At 35.6% G+C, this 26,661-nt stretch overlaps 1 long non-coding RNA gene across 1 annotated transcript in view; it reads right to left on the reverse strand.

Annotated features, from left to right (window-relative positions):
• Positions 1-626: 626 nt before the first annotated feature.
• LOC148128827 (uncharacterized) overlaps positions 627-26,661 on the reverse strand; it is a 156,631-nt gene continuing 130,596 nt past the window's right edge. Inside the window, exon 2 of the long non-coding RNA XR_015745905.1 lies at positions 627-845. This is a non-coding gene — a long non-coding RNA (uncharacterized LOC148128827). The remainder of the gene's footprint in view (positions 846-26,661) is intronic.

Below are 26,661 nucleotides of genomic sequence, written 5' to 3' on the forward strand. Positions count from 1 at the left end.
ACTACAATGACGTGGGAAAATACCCGAACCAAGCCAAACACCATACATATATATATATATATATATATGTATGTATGTATGTATGTATGTATGTATGTATGTATGTATATATGTATATATGTATATGTGTATATATATGTGTGTGTATATATATGTGTGTGTATATATATATATATATATATATATATATATATATATATATATATATATATATATATATATATATATATATATATATATATATATATATATATAAAACATTAGTAAACAAAATAGTTATTCAAATTCATTCTAGTACTTGTATGAACCTTGTAAATCTTTCACGTTTCTTTTCAATATCTATCAATCTTTGAGAACAATTGAAATGTTTTCCTCCCTTCTTCATTATTACTTACCTGTTAATAAACATACCATTGGATAGTCATAAAGTTTTATCTTATAAATTATTTACTATTAATAAGCAAAATAATTATTCCGATTCATTCTAATAACTGGTATAAATTTCCTCATAAATCTTTCACATTTCTTTTCAATATTTTATCAATCTTTAGAAACAATTGCAATGTTTCCCTCTCTTTTTTATTATTGCATTAATTATAATTAAACATACCATTACATAACAATACAGTTTTATCTCATAGATTATTTATTTATTTCATTTCTAACTCATTACAGTATTCTACTGTCACAACACTATCTTTTGTACCTTTGCAGAATCCTCACTTTTAACTTAATTTAACCATTGTCTCTGTGTTTTCTAGCTGAGCAAATACCTTTATTCTAGTATGTTTCCCCTTTTTCTTTATTTCCTGTTTTTGTCCCTCATAAGTTCTTTCCCTTTCTATCTTTCCCCCCTTTTCTCATTCCTTTTTTTATACCCTTCTCTCTCTAATTTTCCCTTCTGTAGTTTTCTTTTCTGCTTCTCCTTGCTGTTATACTTCTTTTTCAGACTATTTTTCTTTTTGGCTGTTCCCTTTGATCTCAAACTTTTAACTCCTTTCCCCCTTTTTCCCCTTATTACCACACTTTGCATTATTTGATCATTGAAAATGGCTTCTTCTTTGTCCCGCCCTTCTTCTTGCTCTTGAAGCTTTTCCTTTTGCTTTTCATAGTTCAGGATCTCCATTTCAAAAAATTCAAATATGAAGCCAAAGGATCCCCTTTCTGCATCTTCTATCTGTTTTTTAAGACTCATCTTCAATTCCTCCAGGAGTGATGGCATTTTAAACATTTTTGAACAACCACCCAATTGACTTTAAGTAAAAACAGAAAAAGAAAGAAAAAACCAATGCCAAAAACTATTTTTTTAAATCACCAAAGATCCCAGATTGTTTCTTCTTGTTTCTTTTCTTTATTTTTCCTTTCTGTGGGTTACTGTATCTTTTAATAAGATTTCAGTTACAATGTATCCTCTGGAGTCTTTTCAAAGTTTCACTGTTAATCCTCTTTATTTTTCCAGGTGGCACTCCATTTTTCCATTTTTCCAAGTCCCACCCTTTTGCCTCCACTCTTCTCCTTTTTAGGGCTTTAAATTGAACAAGAAAAAATCTTTATTCTCCTTTTGACACTTAGATTTCAGTTTAAGGTTGCCTATTTGTGTCAAAATAGATTAATATAAATTTCTTTCCATAACATTTGTAATTGTCAATATAAAGGCTAAAAAAAGGGTTTTTAACTTCCTTTTCTCTCTCCTTCACCACTTAAAGATCTTCTTTCAGAAGTATCGCTCTATGTACTTTTAGATTCAGAGTACCTTGCTTAGATGTTCTCTGTTGTTTAGCCTGGTCTGTCCTGCTTTCTTCTTTGTCTTCCTCCTGCACAATCTTATCCAGTTGGGTTCTTCTTTGAGGTGGCCATTTCTGACCACTGCTGCAACCGCCTTCGGGGAAGGGAGTTTAGACCAGCCAAGGAGGAGAGATGCGGCTCCCCTCCACTCGGCTAGCAATCTCCCCCCTCTTCACCATCTCTACAGGGTGACTTCAGCCCTGAATCCAAAGGATCGGGGCGCTCCAATGGCAAGCACAGATTGAAACCGCGCACAATCACGGATTTCGGTCTGTCGCTGAAGAGACCCAAACTGGAAGTCCAGCGGCCAGATAAATTCTGACTGACAAAGTCTCTCTGGAAAAAAGAGAGATCATGAGATTTCCTACTTGCAATCAATTTTGCAATAAATTTGTGAATTGAGCATCTAGGAATCAAGGGATTCCAATAAAACTCACAGCCATGTATTATTTTACTTACTTGCTACTTACTTATTCATTCATATATATTTCCTATTCCTTAACTGCCCATCTCCTTCAGATACTGCCTATATGGATATAAGTTTGCAAGAAACTTTTCTTTGTGATACTTACATTTTTGTAGTCCATATAATAATGGTAAGAACCAGAAAAGTGACAAGAATGGTGAAGAGGAAAGGATTGCTAGAGCAAGCTGCAAAGAGAGGAATTACAGATTTTTAGTAAGTTAGCTGAAACACTTGACATACTTTGTGACTTTTTTGGGGGAAAGAATGAACAAAAGGTTTATAAAGATGAAAGACAAGATGAAAAAATTAGGGTGACAATTTCTTTAAAACAAGTGTGTGGATATGTAAAATAAATTAACGGCAATCTGGAAATTTTGGAGAGTAAGGCAGAAATTATATACAGAGAGTTGGAAAAATAAGTAGCTGTATTGGAATTGAGAGAGAAGGAACTTTAAAATTTAGAGCAATCCTAAAGGATTTTCCTGGAGATATTAGGGACATATTACTGAAGTCTTAGCACTTTTTTATTGCGATGAGGAGGAGGATACAGAAGCAGAAATTATGTATGTAGATTAAATAAAATTTGCAAGAATAAGAAAAGTTTAGTACAAATGGAAGATTCATCGTAGAGATAGAATGTTCTAAAAAAAATTCCCATTAGAATTTTACATAAGAGAAAAGGTATTCTTTTAAATGTCTTTCAGAGATTAAAAGCAGAAAAAGATCCTATTTCAATAAAACAGATTGAAAGGTGTGATTGATGAATCTGAGGTTTGAATTCAGTCCAGAAAGTGAGGGAATTTGTAAAAAAAATTCAAAGAGAAATTGGAGGAGACTCAAATGAAGGTGTCAGAAGCGACTACACAGAAACTTCAAAAACTGCAATTGGAAATTGAAAAGTTGACACTGAATTAGGCACTACAAGTATTGATTTTCTAAATTTTTGGTTTGATTATGAATTACAAATGCTTACCATGGAATATAAATGCACGTGCTCCTCAAAAATGAAAAAAAATCATTATTTAAAAGAAGTAAAGCAAGATAATTTGCCTAGAGACACACATATTAGAAAAATGAACATAAAATATTTGATTTATAAATGTTTTAGTGAAAAATTAATCTCAAAGGGAACAAAAATGTATTTGAAAAGAGAAAAGAAAAAAGAAAAGAAATGGAGTTCTTTTGTATGTAAACCCCCATCTAAAACCGGAACTTTTCATTGACTAAGTGCCATGTTTCTAAATCAAGCCAGCAAAAGAAGAAGTCACACTGTGAGCAGAACAGGTATCTCTACTGGAATTTCAGCTTGGCACATAATGAACAATACAATGGTTTCTAACCAGCATTACTGGCTTCTGCTAGCCATCTGGCGATACAGACTCAGCATGCCCTGCCCTCCTGTTCCTTGTTGCTCCCGGCTGGCTCCAGCAAGTACTCTTTGAGCCCAGTTGCTCCCTCACTGGCTCCTCTTTAGGCCTGGGTAGCTTCTGAACTGACTGCAGCTGGCTTGCCTTCCTGGCTGTTCTCCCAGTTTACATTGTCCCATCATCAATCACCCATATGTGCCTTCATGCATCCCCCTACCTGTGTGCATGTGTGGCAACTCCAAATCGGTGCATTGTAGCAACTTTGAACAGCATGCTGTCTTGGACGTTGACACTAAGCATGGTATATTTGTTGGAGTGGAAGTTAATATGCACGAGCCTGTGACTTTGGTACTGAGAATTTATGCCCCAAATGAGGACAAAGTATTGTTTTATATATGATGATGGAGTGATTAGTAGGTTTCTCTTATGAAAATTGGTGTTTGATTCAGAATTGGAATGGAGTGATCTCCCCAGTACTCCTCAGAACTTTTTAGAAATATATTTAAACCACTCAAAACAACTTACCAAATGTTTTCTTTGACATGGGCAGTTTAAGGATAGATGGTATAAATATAGGCACTAAAAAAATTGGAAATTCCAGAGGCTATATTTACTTTTCTGAAAAAGAAATGATTGTTTTCAGAAACAAATATGATTTGAATTTCAAAAAAGTGACTATTAAGATTTCTAAAATCAATATATTACCAGATTTTAGGAAAGCTTTATTAGTGGTTATTTTATACAACACAATAGTAAATTTAAGAAGAAAAAAACAAGAGAAAACACAAGATATCTAGGATGAAATAATCAGAGAAGAATTAAAGAAATTTTCAGAGAACACAAGTAGTTCTCAATTGTGTTTCTGATGCTATTACCATATTTTTTGCATGATAAGATGCACTCCCCCCCCAAAAAATGGGTAGAAGTGTCTGTGCATCTTATTGAGTGAATATTGCGGTGGGGGGAGTGGGATTGGTGCAATGTTCCAGGGAATGGTGGAGTCTTTGCTGCTGAGCAGCTGATTGGCAGTTGGATCGGCCTCCTGGAATACCACCGATCAGCTGTTTTAGGTGACAGGGATCACCACCACTGCCACCCATTTGCCACTGTCTATTTGCCACTGCCATTTGGTGCTGTCTGTTTGCTGATGATGATAGGTGGCAGCAAACAGGTGGCAGCGAATGAGCAGTGGTGATCGGTGGTGAATGATGGTGGTAAATGGGTGGCAGCCAACAGGCAGCAGTGATTGGCAGTGGCAATAAATGGGTTGCAGCGAATGGGTGGGCAGCGATAGACAGTGGCAATCCCTTCTGCCTAGAACAGCTGTATTCTGCAAGGCCAATCCAACTGCCAATCAGCTGCTCAGCAGTGAAGGCTCCAGCATTCCCTGGCGGTGACAGCAGCTCAGCTCAATTGTCCGGTGGTGGGCACAATGGAGAGGAGCCCCGATGACCCCTGTGCTGGGGTTGTGATAACATGCTGAAGCTGACTAGGATGTTTGCTGTTTGCTGCAAGGACGCTAGCCAGATGAATACCAAGTGAATGCTGGGAGGCAGAGGCAGATTTTTTTTCTTGTTTTTGTCCTCAAAAGCTAATCTGCATCTCATAGTCTCAATGTCTTATAGTGCAAAAAATACAGTAAGTTGTTGATGGTTGTTTCTTTGTGCTGCTGTGCTTTCAACTTCTAAGTGCCTGGTAAACTGGTGGTAAATCAGCATTCCTGTTGAATGATAGGACTTAATAGCCAGCCATCAGTACCCTAATCAACTAAAAGCCATATACAACCAGGCACTACATAAATACTATGTCAGGGTTCCAATGATTCTTGATGATAGACTGAAAATAATTTTGCAAGACTGTATTCATAAGCATCAATGTGGGTCTTTACTTAAAAGACAATTAAAGGATAATGTTAGAAATGTGCTTGATATTTCTAATAAAATATTCGGAAGAACATAATGAAAAATAAGCCACAGTGATTTTGCTGAATTGGGTTTTCTTGTCCATATCTTCATTTTGAAAGAAATTTTGGAGAGGACCTCATAAAAGAGATAAGATTGATTTACACAAATCAAATATAAATAATTGTTAAAGGAGATCTCACAAAATTCTGTAAGTTACAAAAAAGAACAAGACAAAAATTCCATTGTCTCTGCTCTTGTTCACTTAGTTTTTGAATTATTTAATACAGATATAAGACAAGATTAGAGAATTGTGGAGGAAAAATTAAAAAGAAACTTAGGGGCTTTGGCAGATAGCATGGTGTTGATTTGGGAATATCTTTGAAAGGAATTGAAATATAGGTTCCGGTTTGACCTTCTTTGGCAACAGACTGAAATCTGTGATCGTGTGCAGTTTCCATCTGTGCTCGCCCCTGGAGCGCCCTGTGCTGGCTGGTTTCGGGGCTAAGCCACCCAGTAGAGATGGTGAAGAGGGGGGAGACTGCCAGCAGGGTTGAGGAGAGTTATATCTCTCCTCCCCAGCTGGCCATTACTCCCTTTCCCGAAGGCAGTTGTAGCAGTGGTCAGAAATGGCCACCTCAAAGAAGAACTCGACTGGAAAAAATGTGCAGGAGGAAGATAAAAAAAGAAAGTTTTGGCTGGCCGGGTCAAACTGAAAAAGCAACAATATAAGGTATCCTGGAATTTGAATGATAAAGAATAACATTGTTCCCAAAGAAGACTTTGAAGTGGCGAATGAGAGAGGGAAGGGAAAGGATTTGGTTTTTTTTCTTTTCTTCCCTATACTGACAACTAAGAGATTTAAGCAAGAAACCAGCAAAAATCCACTTTGACATTAACAGGTAGATTTCTGGATTCTCAAAAACTTTTAAAAGAAGGAAAAAAACAAAAGGATGGGATCTGGAAAAAGACCACCTGGAAGTGAAAGGAATTAACAGTGAAACTTTAACGAGATTCCTAAAACATACATTTTAACTGAAACTTTGTAACAAGATAAGAGAACCCCAGGAAGAGAAAGTGGAAAAAAGAAGCAAGAAGAAACGGTTTTGAATTATTTGGATTACTTGGTGATTTTTGGATTTTTGGCTATTGGATCTAAAGGGCTAAAATTAATTGGGTGGTTGTTTAAAAGTTTTTAAAATGTTATCATTCTTGGAAGAATTGAGAATGGAACTTAAAAAACAGAAAGAAGATGCACAAGAAGGAAGAGGTTCTTTTGGCTTCGTATTTCAATTTTTAGAAATGGAGATCCTGAACTATGAGAAAGAACAAGAAATGCCTGTAGAACAAGAAGGGCGGGACAAAGAAGAAGCCATCTTCAATGACCAAGTATTTTTATGTGGGGAAAAGAAAGGAAAGGGGGGAAAGAGTGAAAAATTTCAGATTTAAAAAAACAACCCACAAAAAGAATAGTTTGAAAAGTAATTACAACATTAGGAAGAAACAGAAGATAGGATTACAGAAGAGAATCAGAATTAGAGAGAGAAAGGGTCAAAAAGGGAAGGGAGAAGAAGAGGGGGAAGAGGGAAAGGAAAAGAAATTATAAAGAACAGAAACAGGACAGAGAGAAACAGGGAAAACATATAAGGATTAAGGGTATAAGCCTTTTTAGAAGACACAGAGATAATGAGTGAAAACTTAATTGAAAGGGGAATTCTGCAAGGGTACATAAGATAGTATTGTTATATTAGAAATAGAAATGAACTTTGAAAATATGAAACAAGTGTGATTAAAATGATAGATAAAATACTCATTGTAATGGAATGGAATGTTTAATAAATAAATGAAATAAAGAGAATGAGAGAATGAAATTAGGAAAGGAGGGGAACATTTTAATTATTATCAATGTGTTATAAAAATTTAAGTGAAGAGGAATATGAAAGAAACATAAAAAAATTATGGAAATATTATAAGTGTTCCTAGAAGTATGATAACCTATTGAAAAGAAATGTTAAAGATGTCAAAGATTATAACTAACATTAATGATAGAGCTGAATTGGAATAGAATAAGTATTTTATATATTATTGTTATATATATTTTTTCTCTTTAAGAACTTAGTGCATATTTTAAGAATGTACCAAGCAGAATTCGACTGGAAGTTATGTGTTATATTGAATGTTTTAATTGTAAAGGCATAAATTGAAGTTTAAATAAGAGTTGAATGGATAAAAATTAAAAGATACAAAGGTGTCATACTACAGGGAAATACGAAATTGAAACAGGACAGACAAATATAAATATAATGACTAGAAAGATATTGAAACTTAGAAAAAGATATATATAATTGAATTTAGGAAGGAATGAGGTAATTAAAAGATTGAGAAAACTAAGGGAAGGGAAAAATTATTGAGAAAATGTTAAAATAGTAATGATATGGAATAGAACACAAAGATGAATATGAAATTGAATTTGTGTCTGTATGGAGAAGTGATAACCTGGGACCATGCTATTCTCAAAAAAAGAAATTTTACTTGTATTATGTTTTGTGAAAACCCAAATAATTTTTTTTATAAAAAAATAAAGGAATTGAAATATAAATGGACAAATTAAAATAATTTGATGCAATAGCAGATTTCAAGATTAATAAGGAAAACATGAAGATATTAAACAAAAAGGTAAAAATAGAATATCAAACAGACCTGATGAAAAAAAAAAAACAGATTTTAAGATTGAGAAGAAGATGAAATATGTGGGTATCACTGTGACAAATATGAATTGTACATTATTCCAAAATAACTATATTAAAATGCAAATTAGAAATATATGTTAATATGAAAGAAATTACAGCTTCCATTGCTGGTGAGAATTTCTGTGATAAAAATGAATGTCTCACGTAGAATGGTATTTTTGTTTTAGAAATACCTGTTTTGACAAGTAATGCACAATTTAAATAGTGGCAGAAGGATATATGGGAATTTGTTTGGGCGGGGAGATAAGTTAAATATCAGATGTTATAAGAAACAAACACCAGCAAAGCTGACACCAGCATAGAACAATTCAAAAAAAGTAGTGCAATTTTGGAAGATGTGGAGAGACCTGGCCAGTAGAATTGCCAAGAATTGGAATGGATACACCAGTATCTTTATAAGATGCAAAGAGAAGGATGGGTTTACTTTATTTGAAATTTTATTTTGTATTTTGCTCTTTGGTTTGGATGAAAGAAAGGGGGCTGTTGAGAAATAGATAGCTTTTGGAATTACAGATATCACTGCAGATTTGGTTGGTATAGATATTTGGGGCATGATAAAGTCAAGATTAATGTGCATTTTAAAAATCATTATGCTAGATGTGACATATTGAGATTATGGAATCGATTGGGATCCTCAACCCATGGCCCACTACTGGGCCTTGGCCTATATGAAACTGGGCCGTGCATCATGATTTATTCAAATTTATTTTGGAAATGTGAACAACAAAGAGACATTTTGGGAGATCTGAGAAAACTAGAAAATCCTGGATAGATAGATAGATAGATAGATAGATAGATAGATAGATAGATAGATAGATAGATAGATAGATAGATAGATAGATAGATAGATAAGGTAGGTAGGTAGGTAGGTAGATAGATAGATGTTTTCATAGATTTTCACGGGTGTAGGTATGCAGGTTTTGGCGTGTTCGGGTCTTTTCCCGTGTAAGATTGACAACATGTTGATGAGGTCCCACTCGCCATCTTCAGGCTAGTGCTTTCAGCTTCGTGCTTGTGCAAGCAAAGCGTGATCGGAGCTGCCATCTCCCTATAAATAGATGGGGAGGTATGGTGTGCTGGTTCTGTTGTAAGTGGGCTGGTTGGCTGTGTTGTTATTTCTTGCTTGGTCAATCAACTCTATCAACCAATCAAGAAATAACAACACAGTCAACCAGCCTGCCTACAACAAAGCCAGCACACCACACCTCCCCATCAGTATTTATAGAGAGATGGCAGCTCCGATCACACTATGCTCACACAAGCACGAAGCCAAAAGCACCAGCCTGAAGATGGCAAGTGGGACATCATTGAAACGTCACCAAGATACTCTCAATCTTACACGGGAAAAGACCCGAACACGCCAAAACCTGCATAGATAGATAGATAGATAGATAGATAGATAGATAGATAGATAGATAGAAAGAAAGAAAGATAGATAGATAAATATACCAATTTAGAATATTTTAAAGAGTAGTTTACAATTAAATCAGATATTTTTCTTTTGAGATTGATGGGGAAAAGCTGTGGAAATTTTTAAATGCATGATAACTGTAGCAAAAGTTTTGTATGCACAAAGATGGAAAGATATGCATTATTCACAGTGGAAGAGAGGTTGATGAATATAATGGAAATTGCTGAGATGGCTACATTGATTTCTTTGATCAGAGAAAAGGCAATGTCTACATTTATTGCCAACTGAAAACCCCTTATAAGCATTTGAAATGAACTTTTCTGATTATTATTATACAGAAGAGATTATAAACAGAAGAGAGTCATGTTGTAGCCACAGAAAAAGAGGTAAACATACAATTATAATCACTGTAAACTAAATTTACTACTTTGAATATTTTTGTATTTCTTTTCTATTTTTGTGACTTTTTTACTTTTTTTCTTGATTTCTTTTTATTTTCTCTATCTTACCTTATATTAGTTTTTGTTTTTGTCTGCCTTTAAAACAATTTAAATAAAAGTTGTATTAAAATGGATTCAAATTTTGGGAATATGGAGAACATGGTTATTTTGCTGGGCATGAGGCAACATAATAATCTACTGAATTTTGTCCTGGTTTCTCTAATATAGGGCATGTGCATAAAATTCTTCAAAAAAGAGTTAATGTGTGGTTACTAACGTTAATATCTGAATTACTTTCCTATCTCAGTTCTAATAGGTGATGGCAATTCTAAACTGTTATCTGAATCTAATGCAATGCAATTTCTTTAAATCATGTCTGATTTATGGGGACCACCTGGACAAGTCCCTGCAGATTTTTGGAATATTTTTCAAAATTGGTTTGCAATTGTCTCCTTTCAAGGGCTTAAAAAAGTGACTGGTCCCAGGATACCTAACTGGTTTTATCCCTAAGGCTAGAATACATGGTTTCACTATTTCTAGATTAATTACCTAATCACTACAACCAACTAGCTTTCAATTTAATGTCATTTACACATTAATAAAAAGAAAGATGATTGATAATGTTTTGATCAGAATTATACTGTACAAGACAGTGGCTGTGTTCTGGGACATCCATTTCAATGAAGAGCTGAACTGTGTATATGGATGCTTTTTTATATCTGTGTAACATGTTATAGCAATAGCACTTGGACTTATAATACCATTCCACTTTATTACACATATACAGGGTCAGCATATTGCCCCCAACAATCTGGGTTCTCAGTTTACAGACCTTGGAAGGATGGTAGGCTAAGTCAATCATCAGAATCAAACTTCAGGCTATGGGCAGAATTTGCCTGCAATACTGAAGTTTAACCACTGTGTCACCAGGGCTCCATGTAATATGGATTATTAACTTCAAATTATTCTATATAATATTTTCTAGGGTAAGTTATCCAAAAATGTACCTGCTTTTCTCCTGTAGTAAGCCTAAAATTGTCTCCTTGGTGCTACGGGTCAATTCTACCTAAGCAATGTAAAAGAGAGAGCAATTTTTGTCCTGGGTCAAGTTCATTCAAAATCCTTTTCTTAGTTAATAATAAAAAGCAGTATATATAACATTATTTCTCCTGATCTCTGATGTAGGAGTGGACATTTTTCCCCTTGGAGTGTTTCAATGTCCACACTGAGGAGCATTTTGAAGTTTTATGTCTGATTTGGGGGGCATATTTCCAGCAATGCATATGTTGGGTTTGAAGGGGTCACTGTTTATTGCTTGCACATTGCCCTTCCTGATTGAATAAATCCTACAATTGGTGCTTCCTAGAGCATAAATTACTTAAATGAGCAAACATAAACCTTCATTGAAAAAGCTATACCTCCATTCACCCAAAAAGATTTTCCTAATTAAAGGTTAGGTTTCCCCTGGCCAGTCATATCTGATCTAGGGGGCGGTACTCACCCCTGTTCCTAGCTGAGAGAGCCATCATTATCCAAAGACACTTCCATGGACATATGGCCAGAATGACTATACATCGAAATGCACAGAACACTGTTACCTTCCCATCAAACCTATTCATCTGCTTGCATTTGCATGTTTTTGAACTGGTAGGTTGTCAGGAGCTGGGCAAGAATGTGAGCTCACCCCATCACCCCATCTATATCTTCTAATTGAATGGAGATAAAGCTTGAACTGTCTTGAACTGTCAACCTTCCAGTCAACAAGTCCAGCATCTTAATTGCTAGTAGATGTTTTACACTGGAAATAAGATGGAGAGAATGTAAATCTGCAAGTTGTCTTTGGTCTTTTGGTGGCTTTCAGGATCACTGGTCATGTGAATTTCTGATTGTGTGACAGAGATGGCCCTTGGAAATTGTTTTGTAATGGTTTTCTTTGTGCTGGAAGACTAATTATTTAGACTCCTATGCTGTTTAATGTTGCTTAATCCTCAGTTCTGATAAACAGATGGATGAGGAAGAAAAAACTGAAATTAAATCCAGAGAAGATAAAAATGATGTTTGTAAAGTCCTAGAGATTTGGATGGCCCCAACCCTGTTAGCCTTTCATAAGGCACTAAAGATCTAGCTGCTTCCTCAAGTTAAATGAGTTCTGTGAGTGGGCTTATTGTTAGTTTTGGGTGCCAATGATTGTAAGTCATGGAAGAAAAGTAGTGTGTGAGTATCTTTAATCATATATATCCTCGAGTCCCTGTTTGATATGGGTGGCCATTACGTAAATACAAATATAATGTATCTAGTATGAGATTAAGCTTATTCTGGACAGGGTTGTACTACTCCTAAAAGAACAGTTTTTTAGTTTGACAGTGTCCTTATCTCTAGCCATCACAGGATTATCAAACGTGATTGTGACAAGGAGTATATATGTACCACTGCAACTAGTGTGCCAACTGCAACTTGTCCTGAAGTAGTCAGTCTGAACAATGATTACTTACATCTTGGTTGCCCTCCTACTTTGAATACTTTAATGTGCTTTAGGTGAAGATCCTTTTAAAACCTGTCTAGAAATTGCAATGTACCGAAGATGCCAGGGACTGGTGCAAAGTCCAGAGATCATATGATACGTTTTGTGCCTTGCAATGTTTTGTACAATCAACTCTAAATCAAAACTTCTAGAGATTTGCTGTGTTCCACTCTGTCTAAAGGCATAAGAGAAAGAGAAGAGGGGGTGGTGATAGGAGAGAACACCAGTCTGCTAGATTGGATCTGATTCTTTACTCATATTATGGCAATGAAACTTCATTTATCTGTAGCTGTGCCAAAAGACACAGCGAGTGACAGATGCAGCAGTTTGTAACAGTTTGGATAAGAAGTTTAGGACAAGCTTATTTCTCCATTATGAAATGACCTTTGGGATTGGCAAAGAATCAGCTTCTGATTTCCATGAGGAATATTAATTCTGAATAGAGTCTTGAAAATATCTTAGCTCAGCTCAGAATCAGGCTGTTGATTGAGTTAAAACAATTCTCATTGGGGAGTCATTTGGTTAATTCATTTCTCAGCACAAACATAAAATGTGCGGGTTTTTTCTGTGTTGGGTAGCAAATTTCACCTTTGTGATCCAGAGACTGATGAAGAGGGACAATAGGGAGGTATAGAGACATTTTAATATAAATTTTATATAAGTGCTCCAACACCATTGCTGATTCTTGCCTAATTATGAAATCCATTAGGGGATTTTGAATCACCCCATACTTTCTCATATAGAGGTCTTGAGATTTGACTTTTTTCTATTAACCTTAAAAATCAAACAAGAATTTTATTGGACAAAATTTAATACAGTACAAGTATGAAAAATACATTCAGTTGAAATTCTGTTTCACAACACAAAGTCTTAGGAAGGTCAAGAAGTAGCTTGTGATAGTCTTTGTACATATATATTTCAAAAGAATAAGTCATATGTAAACTTAAAGATCAATATATTCAAATCAGAAATTAATAAGAACAAATGTATTTTAATTGATTTGATTAAATGTATTTTAATAATGACAAAGTGTAGGAATCAATCTGCCAAATATGTGAGAAGTTTTTACATACTATTTATATAATATGTAATATCATATACTATGTATATTATGTTATATGGCATACACACACACACACACACACACACACACACACACACCCCAAAGTATGCTGTATGTACCATGTACAGTACTACATAATATGTTCTACATACTATACTATAAACCATAATATAATTGTACATAATATAATACATAAGAAATGTTATTTACTGAATAGCCAAGAGGCTGAAAGGTAAAGTGACCTTGTGAATTATTATTAGGTTTGATGATATTGGCTGCTGTTTTATTGATTTTTATTTTTGCTGTATATTGTGATTTTATATTATAGTGATGTTATTACCTCTGCTTAGCACTCAGATCCACATTCACAAAATTGAATGTATTAACAAATATATAAAATATATAAATATATTAAATAAACAAGATAAACAATATAAAAAAGATTTTAAAAAATGAATGAAAAAAATGAGAGCATATGTATTGAGCTACATTTGCTTTGAAAAGGATAATGCCATTAATGTAGCTCATTAAAGCTGCTACATCCTCTTTGAACTTCTCATGGAATTCTAAAGGAAGGAGTAGCTGTTTTAAGGAGATGGAGATTTCATATTTCTGCATATTTAAAAACATTTTTTCCAAATAATTGTTTTATAGCATGCACAGCCTTAACACACATATATTGTATGCTGTAGCAAATTGAAAATTAATTTTATACCATAAAGACTTCTAATGAGAGTCACTGAGTTGAGATACCAAATAAATTTCAGTGAGCTTTAAAATACCTTTAATAGAAATTTAGACCTTTAGCTCAAAATATATGAATTTTAAATAATACTGATGAAATTCCCTTACCATTAAATGAAATAGATATATACAATTTTTCAAAAGTTGTTAATGGTCATTGATGAGATCGAGATATTTTACAAAGAAATGATTGAACTTGACTCATTCGAAACCAAGCTGGTACTTGTCACTATTTCTTTTACAAAATATATTCAACAGTAACATGGTTTCCATCAATAATTAAATCACTAATTCTACAAAACCATCTATCTTTCCTTTCCTTATATTGAACAAATTTATCCTCATACTTAGAAAAAATAATAAAAAGAATGGCAAAAGATGAGAAAGGTCAGGAGGCAACAGAAACCTTTTCCAGATGTCTCAAATAAGATTCAAATGTGGATTTGATATAACAGATATTTGCAAAATTTGATGGAATAAAAATCAAATACTTAGGTATAATTAGAAAATCTATCCAAGAAAATAACTTTAGTTTTATGTGTTGTATCCTTCAGCTCATAAGTTTAAGATTAGTTCATTGACCTTTGAAGAAACTAACACAGGAATTGTATGTTCTTGTTTTTCATCTCAACCATTTCTCTACATCAGGAAAATGCAATTGTTCTCTTGAGATAATACAAAGCTAGGGATTTTTTTGCAGTTGACAAAGAATATATAGTTTCGGGACAAATACTGAAGTTATAGATCTCAGCAAGAGCACAATTTGACCTGTGACCTACAATACACACAGACTTGAACATCGAACTTTTATACATCCCTGAATTTTGGAAATAGCCTTTATTTGAAAATACTATCCATATCTTCCAGGGGAATGTTTCTTTTTTGTAAGTTTCAATTTTATCTAAACAATTATATATTTTCCCTTGGATTTTTTTAATTAAAATATTTCTTTAAGTGATTGATCTTTTTAATACATCACTGATAATATAGGAATAACTGTGCCCAGAACTGTATAATGATAAAGCTACTATATTTGAGCTGCAAAATCCACTTTTTCAGCTCAAAAATCCACTTTTGCAGAATCTACTGGAAGTACATTATTGGGACTACATTACATAGATATCAAATGTTCTATTATTTTGGATAAGCAATGTTTTGCAGAGCATAAAAGCCAAAGAAATAAGAAACAAGTAAGAAAAAAGAAACATGGCTAAACCTAATTTACAGCAACACCATATTTATATATCTGCATATCTCTTTATGCAACCACATGCAAACTACTTTGGCTCCCATTACATTTATGCATAGTTTCAAACATTGCCTTTGTTCTTGAAATTTCTCATCTCTCATTTTCGGGATGTCATCAATTTTTTCAATTATCAACACATAACTTTCTCAAGCTTCTTCTTTCTCCCCACTCATCCATTCTTCCTTCACATAATTTTTTTCATTATTCAGTTCTCATCTCCTTATGAACAAACAGCCTCTACATATTTACATAAGAGCCACCGCAGCTCTATGTAACAGCCATGGTGGCACAGTGGAAAGCAATACTGCAGGCTACTTCTGCTGATTAATGGCTGCCAGCAGTTTGGCAATTCGGATCTCATTGGCTCAAGGTTGATTCAGCCTTCCCTCCTTCTGAGGTGGGTAAAATGTGGACCCAGATTTTGGGGGGCAATATGCTGACTCTGTAAAACCACTTAAAGAGGGCTGCAAAGCCCTGTGAAGTGGTATGTAAGTTTAAGGGTTACTGCTATTTCCTCCATATACTCTCTTTTATATTAAAACCATATTAATTCAGCATTCATTCTTGGCTGTATCTCCTCCTCTTCCTCCACTTACTAAGCATTCCACTTCTAAAATTCTCTTGACATCAGGTCTCTCATTTACATACATTTTTGCTACACATCCATTGCTCACTAAACCAGACACTATCCATTATCCTTGTATCTGAATTTCTGTGTTAAAATTTCTCTATCCATTTTCTGAAATTTAGTATACATTTGGGCAAGAAACAGAATACCATATAATTGCTTTACAATAAGACTTTTATGTAAAACTTTCAATGGTTTATTCTTTTTTAAAAAAACAATCTAACACAGTTCCCTAAACTTTGATTCATAATTTTTTTAGAATATAATTCTCAGTGCTTCAAATGATCTACATAACATTTGTTGTAAACCATTTAATTTTCAGCCAGTAATAGGGCAATGTCTGCATACAAAATATATAAACATTCATATTCTCTAATCAGTATACTTTTAATATCAACATGGGCATTCCTTATACATTTATTTTTAATATATTAAACAATCAAGGGAACATCATAGATTTGTCTCCTTGTTCACTTTTGGGACATTTGATAAGTACTCCATTTATTGTAATATTATAGACTATTATTAATCATGTTTAGTACCCAGTCTTAAGTTTCATTTTCATGCAAAACATTCCATAATGTAACCTTATTAAGTTAATCATATGCTCTTAACCACATCTTCCACCTGCTCTTTGAAAGGAACTATAAAAGTTCAAGAGAATCTTCAAGTTGCACAGCACTCCTGTCTGAAGTCCACATTTCCTCTGGTTGGATAGTACAACTCAACCCAACCCAACCAAGAATCAAGATGGACATTCAGATGCACTTAGTCTGGTTAATTTCTCCCCATCTAGACCCACATACAGCCTCCAGACACTGGGCAGAATTTCAAGAGTTTCACTTGGCTGGCCTGAATTTGAGAGGTATAATTTGGTTATAATGTACAATATCTTTCTCTTACTTTTGCAGCAATCATTTTCTCACATTATTCTTCTCATTCATAGCCTCTTTTAGCTCATCAATCCAGCAAACATCCTTCTTTTATACTTTCTATTAGTGGAAATTGTATACATTTATGTGGCATTTTGTAATATTTTTTTCATTCTGCTCCAAGTAGCTTCTACTGCCACTTTTTAATTTCTTATTTCTGTGTTCATTCTATTTTTTCTTTCTCACCCATTTCTTCCAAAAAATTAATAGTTATTCATCTGTCACTGTTCTTGTTCATTCCAGAACCTGAGAATGGATTGATCATTCTTCAAATCTCTTTTGTTTTTTTCTACCTTTCTCATGAAATATATTCACTGTAAATTTCCCCAAAGCCTTTAGCTGGTTTTTCCTTATCATAGTGTTGATAACATGCAGTTATCATTGACTTATACATTCCTGTCAAAGTTGTGTGTATGTGCTTGTGGAGAGAGAGGGGGAGGGAGGGAGGGAGGGTGGGAGAGAGGGAGGGAGAGGGGGAAAGAGAAGGGTGGAATCTCCATGCATCCTTCCCAGCCCATATCAAACCCCTCACAAGCTATCCCACTGTGATAATCTCACCCCAAATATATATAGTCAATGGGAAGTTGCAGATAATCAGAAGTCCTCTTGTTTCTTTTTTTGCCCATCCACAGTCATTTCGTTTCTTTGTTTAGTAATGAAATATATCTGAAACAGTAACCCAACAGGATATAGGTTGTCTACTATTTCTGATATTTATGTTTACCCTTTACTTCCCTGCATACATTCACCAATTCCACTTCACGTTATCACCTCATTCAGATTTTTTTGCAACCTTCCCTTTTATTTTGGTTTCCAGATATAGAATCAATTTATTTATTTTCTGCTTAAATTCATTTGTTAATACATGCTCCATCCTATTTACTTCTTTTTCATTCCAACCCACATTTTTTTTTATATTATCACCTGATGGCCTATTGTTGTCAATCCCCTCCATCCATAATGACTTTGGTCATTTATTTTAGTTATTTATTTTTATTTATTTATTTTAGTAATAATGAAAAGATACAGACTAGATTAGCAGCCTGTCATGTGGTGTCCCTGATAATGGGAATGAATATGGTTTGAAACTAATATTGACATTGAAATTACTTGTCAAATCTTTGTAGTTCTTGCTGTTGTTCTTGCTGTTGCTACTCTTACCTATTGCTTCCTGCTGCTAGCAGATACCACCAGTTCAGCCTTGGGATCCTTTGACAGATAACAAAATCCATCAATTTGTCTAAGTGCGTGTAACTGGTTATGTGAAGATGATCTACTAGCAGCTGTTTGGATATTTATACACAGACACTGATGCATGCATACACACATATTCCTATCAGCTGTGATCTTTAACAAAAGGGATTGTATGTCTATGGAGATTCTCAGTTATTCAGGCCATGTTAGTCCCAAAAGGATAAGAAGTGAAACATCTTCAAAGGAAAAACAAAGTCTAGTTGCTGTTGGAAAAAGTCACTTTGGAAAAAGGGATTGTACCAAAGATTTTTCAATGGGAGCAAACTTTTGAATGATTGTTGTCCAATTTGAAATATATACATACTATATCTCTTCAACCTTTTGCATCTCATAAAAAGAAGAAAAACAGGAACATTTTTTCTTCTCAGCAATACCCAGACATTTATTCATTACTTCTTTGTTTAAAATATCAACTATATGCTTTTTCTTCTTCTTACAACCTTTATGAAATATGTTAATCAGTTTGTTTATAGTATGATTCACTCTTGTGTCTGCTTTAAATGTTTTTCTCCCTCATTGCTAGAAATTAAGCCCTGATAGATATTGTATTTTTGTTCTGAATGAAAAAAGAGGCTTTTCCACTAGAACCCTGACTGGAGTCTTTGTGTGCTTCTTAAAACAGGATGTCTCATCTGTACTCAGTTTTATGGAAGGAAGAATTTTTTTAATGAACTTCAATTTGCCTCAGAAATATTTCGTAGCAGATGATAATGATAATAAGGCTAACCCTAATTAGTCTTAAACTTAGAGACTGGAGATCTGGGAAGTTCAAAGTCTGTGTGATGGTAAGGGATATCATCAAACACTAGCAGTGATCCTATCTCCTCAAAAATTGAAGTCACATCCCTTAGTGAGCTATGCCTGCCCTTTGTAATATATTTCCCTCTGGGATTTAGATGGCCCTAGCCTGTTGGCTTGGCAGAATGATTGAGAATACCATGTTATGTAATTCTGTGATTCCAATTCTGTTGTATGCTGTGTATTATTTTTATCTCATTGTTCCCTTTTTTTAAAAAAAATTAATTCTATGTTAGATACTCAAAGTCAGAATTGAGAACTGGGAGACCATACAAGGCAACTAACTAAATACATATCTACTTATACACATATATTTCCTTTAGAAATATATTTCCTTTAGAAGCAAACAAACTGAACATATAGCTCTGCAATGCTCAAGAAAGGCAATCCATTCTGATTTGTCAATAGCTGCAAAAATCAGGACAACCTATTAGTATTTTCTAGATCTCTCATTGCTGCCATCCTGTATTCATTTTGGAGATCTGCAGCCTGTGATGGATATGTCTGCCCTTTTCCTGAAAAGTCAGAAAGAATGCAATCTGGAATAATAATTAGAGAACCTATGAAGTCTTCAGCTTTCCAACTAGAATACAATGGCCAACTCAAGAGAAATAATGAAGAAGGAAACAGTAGCAGCACTTGTGCTGGTCAGACAGAATATAGTTAATTGGAAATTGGGAGCTGTCCCCTTAAGGGAATGCCTCATGGGAAATGTAGTTAATGCCTCATGGGAAATGTAGTTCATGTCATGTGATCACATTTGTAATCCTGATTGGTCACTGAATTAACCTCTAGTTGGGTTGGGGGAAGCCTTTGTTCTTTCCTTGCCTGGACCCAGCAGCATGCTGGATCCCTTGCTGTATCATTATGGGATGAAGATAACCATATTTTCACACTATGAAGACAACTATGCAAAGATTGGACATTAGATGAATCTCAACATAACTGTGAGTTATACCTTGAGGATGCCTATTACAATCCAATAAAGAAACTTTGTATGGAAGCCTTTAGTTTATCTAACTGTCTTTATATTCAACCAGAAAGTTAAAGACAGAACAGCAATTACAGCTCTTGCCTTATTCATGTCTACTTCCTTTCATGCTATACTTCTTCTATTACTCCTGCTAGGCCTTGGTTGGTTACCAACCTGACCAGCAAAAATCAGGATCCATTAAGCATGATAAAAAAAAAGATACAAAAAAAATTGCTTACTTGCTACTTATAGGTCTTGGTGCTCTCTCAGCCTAGTTGTTTATTTGCAGATATTTCATTATTCAATTAGATAACATCATCAGTGCTAGAATGAGAGGAGTTTGCTCTCTGTTTATATACAGTGGCTTTCCCTGACAGTAGGAACATTCTTGGTAGTTCTTTGATTATGCTATTGTTTTTGAGTTGGTAGTTCCTTGATTGGGGTATTGTTTTGAATTGCTTAGTGTCAATCTAGGTGTTGATTGCTGATCAGGATTGTATTCTTTTAGCTTTTTAATTGTATCTTTTCAATGGTGTATAGATGTTGTTTATCTCCATGTGCCTGTTGATAGTTGATTTGTCTGAATGCCAGGCTTCCATAATTACCAAGATGAAACTATAGTGAAGTTTCTGTGTTATACAACTAAGGAATTTTCATCATAACTTCTGACTGATAGTTAATGTTCATGACACTCTTTGCTAGTTTTCTGCCTATTTGTTCTATATAATGATTGTTACAGTATTTACACTGTATATTGTAGACGACTCTTAAATTTTCTTCTGGACTACTGGGTCTTTTGGTTTACTTAAGGTATTTTGGAGGGCTTTAGTTGGTTTGTGTGCTACAGCAATGCCATGTGGTTGTAATAGTCTGTTGGTTGTTTTTGAGATGTTTTTGATGTTTGACAGTGTTATCCTTTTCACAACTCATCTTGATTGTGCTATAGTGGCTTGAGAAATCAGGCATTCTTGATAAAGTTGTGTGGCTATCATTTTTTCCAGATTATCCTGTGGAGATGATTTATTTCTTTTTCTGATGTTTAGGTTGTTACAGTGTGTGCAGTTTGTTCCCATTAGAGTATTAGGGTTCAGAAAACCTAAAGAGCCTCAGCTTAGAAAAGGGTGATACTGGAATAGTCTTTTTCTCTGTGCTGACAAGCTGCCCATAATCATGTTTGGCTTCATGACTTTTATGCATAGATTATCTTGAAAAGGAAAAACAAAGAATGGGAGCTAATATGAAAATAAGGAGATTGGGGTTATAGATAACTTTTAGAAGTTAGCTTCATGAGGTCAATATAACTCATTGATATATTGACAAACATTAATAGAAATGTAATCTGAAACTTATAAATCATTTGATTCCAGTTAAATTGGTGAGGGAAAAATAGTTTGTGACTTTACATCTTGAAACATAAAAAATGTTGCTTGTTCCATTTCTGTGTGGATTATTGTTTCCCTACCTACAGTGTTTTGTGGACAATCATCCTGCAGGATGTCATTTCTAGCCCTGAACATTTTTGATCTTTTGGTGTTATAGAAGAATGCTTTTTTGAGCATTTATTTCATCCATTCATTCTGATCTTTCAACCCTTTCTTAGTAGAAGAATCTTGGATTCTCCACGCCCCTCCTGATACAAACAGCTCTTGAGGCATTTACAGTCAACACTGACTTCAAGCTATATAACGCTTGCTTAGACTTTGCAAAACAGGAAACAGTTTAGGGATTTGTTTTATTTTGTTTTGACTGTAAGGTCAGGGGTCTTTTATTTAGAAAGGTCCTAGCCAAGCAAGCAATCTTAGCTGAGTGGAAAGAAATCTTATGGCCTCTGTTGATGAAATCTATTATTTTTTAGCTTTTTATTTTTTATGAAATCCACATGATTCAAGAATTTTTTTATATATTCAGATATTCTGGAATATGTACAAAATCTATCAAAATATGTGCTGTGAAGTCAGTTTTGTTATAAGTGGAGCAGACTAGTCTACAAACTCCATTTTGTTTTAGGAACAAAATAACTATGCTTCTACTACCAGAGGCTGGCTATACAAATCCAAACTTTTATATCATGGCTATAGATTGGACAAGCCTTGTTCATGATAGATTAGTACTGTAGGTCCGTACAAATTACTCCATGAAACATTTTACTCATTAACAAAATACTCTTCTACTTTGGCTTCAGGCTGGAAAGCAGAGGTGGTATTCAGCCAGTTCACACCAGTTCTGGCGACCAAGTAGCAAGAATTTGGCATGGGTCGCGGAACTGGTAGCAACTTCTGGCTGGCCATGCCCCTGAATTGGTTCCCCGGTTGCCGGTCACTCAATTGCCCTGCCCACCCAATGCTTGCTTGCTTGTGCAGCTTGCCCACCCACCGGTCGCCCTGCCCAGTTACTCCTCCTTTCCTATGTGGCATGCTGGGCCCTCATGGCTTGCCTAATCTGACTTCCCCACATGGTGCCAGCACCCCAACTGAGCAGCCCTGAGCTGCCTGCTCACAGGTAAGCCTGCGAGTCGCATTAGCCCCCCCATTCCCAGATCTTGGCAGGCCCCCCACTGTTCCCGGGCTCAGCTGGCAACCAGGGAGCATGATGCTTTGCTGCCCGCATTGCCTCTTCCTCTCCCACCCATCAATCTGCATGCTTTGGGTGGGTGCAGGCAGCTGCTGTGAGAATGCTGTGATCGAGCCCTAATGCTGATGGCAGGAAAGGAAGATCCATACTGGGTTAGCTGCGATCAGCCAAAGGGCTGCCTAGGGGGGCATGACGAGGTGAGGCTGCCTTTTGGACCCAGCTTCGGCTTCCATTGAGCCTTCCATGTGGGAGGCCTAAGAGAAAACGCCTCCCCTGAGGGTTGTCTGCTTGCCCATCTTCCGGCCTGGGAGCGGCATGTCCCCTTGTCATGGGCTGATGTGGGCCCCAAGGCAGGGTGGTGGTTGAATAGGCGGCAGCCCCGAGCAGCGTCCGAAAGGCAGTCAAGCGAGGAGACCTGATATCATCTGGAATCTGGATTATTTTGGTGCTGAAGGGGACATTAAGAAATAAAGAAATATAGTAAAATATATTATAGCATTAAGTAGAGAGCTACTTCTAGGCGTTTGTTATCTCTCTGTTGTAAAAAAGATTTCCTTAACCTTTTACTTGTTGTAAAACAATTATAAACACATGCCTGAAATCAGTTACACCCTCTCCTATTAAGACACATGATTGTCCCATATAAATCAGTCTGAATCCATCTGTTTTCCTGGATTGATACATTTCACCCCATGGGAATGAAACGTACCTCTCTGGGAATGTAAATCCTCTATTCCACACCTTTGAGGTATGCTGATAATAGCCTCCTTGTAGTCAATTGTGATCAATTAGATGGACAATAGGAGAAGAGATAGGGAGATATTTGCCTTTTGCAGGAAAGATGTAAATCTAAGTTAGAGAGTTTTACATTGCAGCTATTCCATTTCTAAGAATCTTAAAGCTACAGGGCATTTTTCTGTATTTTGTAGAATTTTCCTCTCATGTCTCTTGTGATGTGCTAGGAAATTCTTCCCAAATCTTTAACTTTAATCAAAGAATAAAAGTCTGCTTTCTTTGATTTGCAAGCCTCCGTTTAAGTCTTTGTTTGGTTCATTTTTGGCTTAAGCATACTGCCAGACCTTACAGTGCCTCTAACAGAGAAGAACATTGGCAGAGGAGTTTACTAGGACAAGGCTGCCATGCAGAGGAACACAGAGATAGTCCTTCACTTATTATCACAATTGAGACCAACATTTTCGTTGCTAAGCAAGAATGTTGTTAAGTGAGTTTCACTATATTTTACTCAATCCATGACATCTCCTGGGTCTAACGGTCATATGCAGGCTAGGAAAGTAAATCTGAAGGCGTGTGTAATGTTAAATGTGTGGCAGAAAGTGGACTCAGGGTGTGTTTTTACAAATGCAGTGAGGTTGAATGTATATAGTTTTAGAAGAGCTCTGTGGTTTTGTGTGTGTGCATGTGTACATACACACAGTATATATAGTAGATAGTGTATCTTTTTGTGTGCCCATGCACACACTATACCATGTAATATGTATGTACACATATGGCATATATACATAGGATTAAATAGTGTATTTTGGATGTTCAGTAGTAGTAAATAAATAGAGAGGGAAATTATATCTCTGAGGTGAGGAGAGGCCAGGCAAGGCACCCCTTGATGTGAGTGAGGTCAAGTTGGCCACTCCCACCCAGCCATATGACCACCAAGCCATGCCTACCCGGTCACATGACCACCAAGCTGTGCCCACCAAATAAGCCACGCCCACAGAACCGGTAGTAAAAATGTTTGAATCCCACCACTGCTGGAAAGCAACTCCCACTATTGAAAGATTTGATTCAAAGTTTTATAGTTGATCTTTTCAAGTGTATAGGTTATCTGAATCTGGCCCATATGATATAAAAAGAACTTAGCTGCAAATTTGGCTGTGAATGAATCTGGACATTGCACTGAGTTGCACAGCATAAGAAATGCTAGCATAATTTGGAAAGAAAGCAAAAAAGATACACATGTAATTCGTAATATTTATTGAGGAATTTTGCATTAAAAAAAAAACCTGTATTAGGAAATGCACATAAAAAATCCAGAAGGATTATTTCGTTTTTGTCCTTTAAATAAATTCTCAGGAGGTATTTATACTAAAGTTTTATAAATGAGATACTCTAAAAGGTTCTCTGAATAAACATGGCAAACTGAATTTATTTCACATTTTCTACCTATTTCTTAGAAATAATTCACCATACAGGAATATATTCATAATATAATATACAGTATAATGTGAAATTGTTCTCACTTTAGTCCATTTGTTGATACTGGTTTTTAATACATTGCAGGAGTTTCAAACAGAAGTTTTATAATATAGTCTACAAATGCTTAGGATTGTAGACAAAATCTGAACTATAGTATTGAGCTATAGTTTTTTTTACACACTGGACAGACACACCTGCCCTGCTTTGTCACTTCCAGCAATTCAGCACATATTTATTTGTTAGGTAATTTGATTAGAAATTTGGAGAAATTTTCAGGATCTGTCATTTGACTAAAAATCTATCACACAGGAAGGCTTGTAGCTGCAGTATTTATATGTGTCTTTATCACTTATTTGCTCCAATTTTGTATTTTTATCACTAGTTGACTCATTTTCCATCTGATTTTCCATAGCTAAAAATAATGAAATAATAGCTATTTCTTGATAAACCTCTGTAACTTATTTTCTGGAGTAGAGTGGAAACATAAAATATTTGACAGGAGGGAAATGCATTTTCTCAATCAATAACTAAAGCCTCATGTTACACAAAAGAGATAAGATATATATAATAAACAGTAACCATCTTTTGTGTTCCTTGCCTTTATAGTGGTTTTTGGTTTTTAGAGATCCATGAATGCAAGGGAAGTACAGCATGATCGGCCACAAAAGAAGAAAAATATAACAGTGAATGCCAGGGTATAAAGGAGATCAGTCCATAAATTAATTCATGTTCCAGTTGTGCTTCTGGTGGGAGAGAGATTCCCTGAGGATGGGTTCCAGCACGAAGAAGAAAGCTCAGAAGACTCAGCCTCTGGTCCTGGTGACAGATCCAGACTGAATCCTCCAACATTATCCTGGACATACATTTTCATTCATTTGTGAGTTGTGCTTCTATCTCACTGTGGGGTTGTCATGTCCCTGGTGGAGCTGACTCTGAGGGAGAGGAGGAACAGCAGACAGGGAGTGGAAGTGTGGCTCTAGAGGTTGTGGAGGAGGCTGGGGAAGAGCAGGGGCTGGCTGAGCAATCAGATGAGGACCCAGGCCCATCCTAGGGCACGCAGGGAGGAAATGATAAAGGAGGGACATGGTCTACTGGGGAGGAGAGGGCCTTGATTCTCTTCATGGGCTGCAGCTGTGACAACTGGATAAGAGGATGGACATGCGTACAGGCGAGTGCTGGAAACAAAACCTGGAAATATCTCTAGTTTATTGTTCCTCTCTGAGTTTGGCGTCCTTCCCAGTGTGTGTTCTGATATCTGTGGACGTCTTCAAGCCCTTATCTTGCCTGGTTTGTGTTGTTTTTTATTCTTTATAATTTAAATGGCATTTCCTCTTTCTTGTAACTGCTTATGTGGGAGTTTTTTGTCTCCAGTCAAGGACATTTGGAGCTTGGAAGCAAAGTGAAGGGCTTCACCTGTTTTTTTGTGACTGTGTTTATTTTGTATCCCACCCTGGGTCATCACAGGGGTCCTTGGTGCCCTTTGAGCTTGGTGATTTTTTTGCAACTCCTTTACCAAGAGTTGTCCCCATGTGTTATCTAAGGCAAAATCTATTCTGAAAAACCAAACCCTCTCAATCAGCCTTTAAAGATGCTGCCA

The sequence above is a fragment of the Notechis scutatus genome, chromosome Z (genome assembly GCF_049901735.1).
Source record: "Notechis scutatus isolate UNSWTSFEM ecotype Mainland chromosome Z, rNotScu1.2, whole genome shotgun sequence".
NCBI classification, from domain to species: Eukaryota; Metazoa; Chordata; class Lepidosauria; order Squamata; family Elapidae; genus Notechis; species Notechis scutatus.